The following is a 5,358-nucleotide window of genomic DNA, read 5'->3' on the forward strand; positions in this document are numbered from 1 at the left end:
TTTGAGACTCTGTGGGCTGTAGCCTGCCAGCCCCCTCTGTCCATGGAATTTCCCAGGCAAGAATACTGGAGTGGGTTGCCATTTCCTACTCCTGGGGATTTTCCCAACCCGAGTCTTTGGGTTCTTTACCACCTTGTCACTTGGCAAGCCATATAGATAGAAAGAAATAGGTAGGTAGATAGAGATAGGTTTCAAAGACTCAGTGGCTGTGGTTCATTTATTACTGTGGCTAATAACATCAGAATGAAAGAAAGGAAAACTCTACTGGGGTACGGTGCACACATATTTCATAAGTTTTCGTCTGATTTCCCCTGAGAGTAAACATCTATTATGCGCAGCAAGGGCACTGGCAAACCTCTAGGGACATTCAGTAAAGAATAAAACTGCGGCTTCCCTGGAGGCTCAGTGGTAAAGAATCCAACTGCCAGTGCAGGAGATGCGGGGTCCATCCTTGATCTGGGGAGATCCCACATGCCGCGCAGCAGCTAAGCCCGGGCACCACCACGACTGACGCCCACGGGCCCTAGAGACTGCGCGCCACCGCAAGAGAGGCCACTGCGAGAGAAGTCCGCGGACCTCAGCTAGAGGGGAGCCTCTGCTCGCTGCAGCGGGAGAAAACCCCACACAGCCACGAAGACGCAGCTCAGCCAAACAGAAATAAACAGTTTTTAACAATCAGTTTCTTAAAAAGAGATACAAGCTCTGAAAGTCATCTCAATATTTGTCTTTTCAAACCTATTCTAGACAAGAGTGAACATCTCATCTGATATGACGACTCTTCCCATCCAAGTCTCAAAATAGGAACATCTCAAATGAACCTCATTATTTTTAGCATCTATCTATAAGATGAGAAACCAAATCATTGCAGTTTTCCCAGTAACCTTTTCCAAATCCAAAGACACATTTAGCTGTAAAAAACAACCTGATATTTTTTTTCCCCCTAAATTTAGTGTTTTGATTTTGGGAGAGCAACTCCGAAAGAACTGGCAGAGTATATATGGATGCTTAATTAAGGTAGGATCATGGGTTACTGAGCAACAATACTCGGTTACTTAATCAATCAAAATGACAATAAAAGATTTTAAAAGTAAATATATAAGGTAACATGAATGTAAAGAACCTTAGTCCTTTCAAAAGTGAGTTTTTTTTTCTTAAATAAACAAAATTATTCTGATAAGCCACAGAATCTCGACTATGTAGGCAGATAACACAAAAGTTACAGAATGAGCTTTTGTATTATAATTGAAGGTTATTAATCAGTGAACCAAGGAAGTAATCCATTAAAATGGAGTCATCTTTGCTAAAATTTAACATATTTTATAGCCTAGTTTCAAACTCAGGTGTTATGAAACCAAAGAAAATAAAATTTACTTTCCAAGTTTTCTCCATTATACTGTTTCATATTCTAGAGTAAACGGACACTTTTCTTAAAGACCATATTAATCCATTTGGGCTTCATGGGAGAAATTTTCACATACAGAGGTATAGGGAAGTCATTCTGGCTTATATGTGATTTGGCTTGAACTTCACGCTGACTCAAACAACCTGTTTTATGGCCTATATCTGCTTTAACCATTAGAGAAAAGAATGCAGCTAAAAAATCATAATGAAATTACTGTGGTTCAGATATTCAAAACGAAGCCAGGTGGCCATTGTGGGTGTGGTTTCAGAAAGATTCCTGCATCAGTGAGAACTGATTTTGTGATCAAGGACATTGTCTCCATTGAGACAGTGAGCAGTCTCAAGGACACTGCTAGCCATTCTCAAAACAATACCTGCTAGCACGTGGCAGCTGCAGCCTTACGGTCTCGATGTCTCCGCTTGGAACTAGGCAACCATTTTGGACCCTTGCTTAACACGTACGCTTGTGCCTGCGTGCCAAGTCGCTTCAGTCACGTCTCACTCTTTGTGACCCCATGGACTGTAGCCCGCCAGGCTCCTCCGTCCATGGGATTCCCAGGCAAGAATACTGGAGGGGGTTGCCGTGCCCTCCTCCAGGGGACCTTCCCCACCCAGGGATGGAACTCGCATCACCGGTGGATTCTTTACCGCGGAGCCAGCGGGGAAGCCAACAAGCACACTTACTTCCTGCTAGCTCCAATCCTAATTCTCTCTCTTTTTTTTTTTTTCCCAATCCTAATTCTTAACAAACAATTTATGTAATTCTGTGGGGTCTGCCTTTAAAAAGCCTCCGCCATTTTGTAGTCCAGAGAAATACAATTCAGATCTTCTTGAGTCTGTGTCTCCTGGGCTATGGTCCTCAGTTTAGCTCAAATGAAACTCTGCTCCATTCCTGTTGTAGACTGGTTTACTGATTCCTTCTGTCAACCAGCTGCTATAACAGAAGACCAATAGCGGGCAGCTTAAACAGTAAACATTTATTACAGTTCTGCAGGCCAGGAGGTCCAAGGTCAAGGTCCTGCAGACTCAGTGTCTGGTGGGAGCCCCGCTTCTTGGTTCATGGATGCCTGAGTCTTACCGTGTCCGCTTAGGATTGGAAGCTGGTAAGAGGGTTCTCTGGGGTCTGTTTTGTAAGAACACCAGCCTCTTTCATGAGGGCTCTGCTCTCCTGACCTAAGCACCTCCAAAAAGCTCCACCTCCTAATACCAACATATTGGGGATTAGGTTCAACATACGAATTTTTAAGAGGACACAAACATTCAGTCTATAGCAAGGACAGAGCCCTAAAGCTCATTTCAGGGATGCACGGAGTAAAAACTGTTTTCATAACAATATTAAAATGTTTTTTGCCTTTCTCATTCTCATTTCAGTTTCTCACAAGTGTACAGTACAGATGCTATGGAATGTGTAATATTACAACTGATTACATGCAAAAGGAGACATGAGACTCCAGCTTTTTTCTGGTAAGCCAGGCATTTAAGAGATTTCAGAAACACAATACCATTTTCATATTTTTGGCTTTAGAAAATATATTTTTCATAAAAATATATTATTGCTTTAATATGCATTGGGTTCCTATGGCTTCCCTCATAGCTCAGTCGGTAAAGAATCTGCCTGCAGTGCTGGAAACCTGGGTTCGATCCCTGGGTCGGGAAGATCCCCTGGAGAAGGAAATGGTAACCCATTCCAGGATTCTTGCCTGGAGAATCTCATGGATAGAGGAGCCTGGCAGGCTACAGTCCATGGGGTCGCAAGACTCAGACAGGACTTAGCGACTAAACCACCACCACCTATAATATTGCTGCTTTCCAATGATCAAAAAATAAATATTTTGTATATTTCTCGTACAAACAAAAGCTTTCTGGAGTCCTCAATCATTTTTAAATGTAAAGGAGTCCAGAGAATAAGAAAATATATATTTTAAAAGAAAAAACCCCACTCTTGTTTTGATGAACAAAAGCACACTCACAATTTTATTTCGGTCACTCTTGCTCCTATTATGGTTTCAACTACTCCTAACAGTTTTAACTTTTAACTAAGTAACTTTTATTTCACAGAAAAGAGGATGGCCTGGGGGTGAAGGAATTACAAGATCTTTAAATTTAGAACATCTGAACAATCAGCTGCTCCAGAAAGAAACATTATCTGTACTTAAGCAGATACTCCTGAAAACACAACTGCCATTGACCCTTCTCGGAGATTTTCCTGTTTGAAGGAGACTGGCCCTTCGCCCCAGGCAGTGCAAATTCAGCTACTCATTAGCATCCTGATGCCCAGTAGAACTTTCCATACTTTCCAGTGAAACCCTAAACCTGCCTCTTTTTTGTTAAGTTGGTATATAAACCTTTGCCCCCAGCTGTTCAGTGAGTTACTCATTACGCTGGGAGCCTGGTGTATTCAAATAAACCTTGTTTTTTTCCCCTGTTCATTTGTCAGTTAATTCACAAGGCCCCAAAGAATTGAACCTAAGTGGATAAAGGAAAAGTTTTCTTCCCCAAAAGGATCAATTATTGAACTGGATACCATACACAAGCACTTGAGCAAACTAGCCTGGGACACACGTAAGTTTCTCCAGCAACGCACATCTCTTTCACCCCTCTTAAGATGGCAAAAACGAGCATATTCATTAGCATGACTGAAAGATACAGTCTTTCTGTAGTATGTAAAATAAGAAGGAAAGTTAATAAACCTCAAACTTTGCTTCTAATTTACTTAGAATTATCCTGGTATTCAGGGATTATCTATTAGGTAGTTCAAATTACTAACAGCATAAGGTTTTAAAGTAACTAAAGGTCTTGATTTTATCTTAAATCTGACATAATAAACATAATTGCTGCTGAAATGAACAGTTTGTCAGAATACCAGGACATGGAAAGGACCTAAGCGCCTTAGCAGCAGATGATTATATCACGAAGATGTGGCATACATACATACGCCAGGCTTCCCTGGCGGCGCAGACAATAAGAATCTGCCTGCAATGCAGGATGCCTGGGTTCGATCCCTGGGTTGGGAAGATCCCCTGGAGAAGGGAATGGCCACCCACTCCAGTATTCATGCCTAGAGAATTCCGTAAACAGAGGAACCTGGCAGGCTACAGTCCATGGAGTTACAAACAGTAGGACGCGACTGAGCAATTAACACTTTCTTTTTTCTTTCCATATGTACATATAATAGAATTTTACTCAAACGTAAAAAGGAATTAAAAAACTGCCATTTGCAGCAGTGTGGATGAACCTAGATAATATTATGCTTAGTGAAAAAAGTCAGAAAGAGGAAGACAAATATGATATAATGTCACTTATCCGTGGAATCTAAAAAATCATACACATGAATTCATATACAAAATGGAAACAGAGTCACAGACGTAGAAGACAAACGTGTGGTTACCAAGGCGAGAAGGAACAGAGGAGGAGGGACAAAGGAAGGGTGTGGGACTGACAGACACACACTACTGAATATAAAGGAGATAAGCAGCAAGGGTCTACGTACAGCACAGGGAATTACATGCGTTATCTTGTAACAACCTATATAATGGAATATAATCTGCAAAACACTGAATCACTATGCTGTACACCTAAAACTAACACAATATGGTAAATGAACTATGCTTCAATAGAATAAATAAATTAAAAGCAACTGTCTTTTAAAAAGTTTATCAGAATAGTGACTTAATTTAACAAAATTTACATTTTCCACAGACCTAAACATCGTGTGAGAGCAACGTCAGTTTATTTGATCAATATATCCATAACGTAAGAGAAATAAATCCAAGTAAAGTGTCCAGGAAGGGGTCCAGATTCTGCTGCTGCAGCACAGAAGTTATTTTGAACAGAAGGCATCTGAGTGCCTGAAATCCCTTATCTGCCTTAAAGCAGAGCCTCCGAAAGAACTCAGAAGAACTTAATGGTCATAACTCCCCTCCCTGGGAGCAACCAGGGAAGATTGAGCCATCACCT

At 41.1% G+C, this 5,358-nt stretch overlaps 1 long non-coding RNA gene across 1 annotated transcript; it reads left to right on the plus strand.

Moving 5' to 3' along the window:
* The first annotated feature begins 2,274 nt into the window (after window positions 1-2,274).
* On the plus strand, window positions 2,275-3,778 carry LOC129642309 (uncharacterized). The gene is made up of 3 exons (XR_008709612.1): window positions 2,275-2,504; window positions 2,773-2,865; window positions 3,460-3,778. It is a non-coding gene; the product is annotated as an uncharacterized LOC129642309 (long non-coding RNA).
* Window positions 3,779-5,358: the final 1,580 nt, after the last annotated feature.

This window comes from Bubalus kerabau, chromosome 1, assembly GCF_029407905.1.
Source record: "Bubalus kerabau isolate K-KA32 ecotype Philippines breed swamp buffalo chromosome 1, PCC_UOA_SB_1v2, whole genome shotgun sequence".
In the NCBI taxonomy this organism is placed as follows: domain Eukaryota; kingdom Metazoa; phylum Chordata; class Mammalia; order Artiodactyla; family Bovidae; genus Bubalus; species Bubalus kerabau.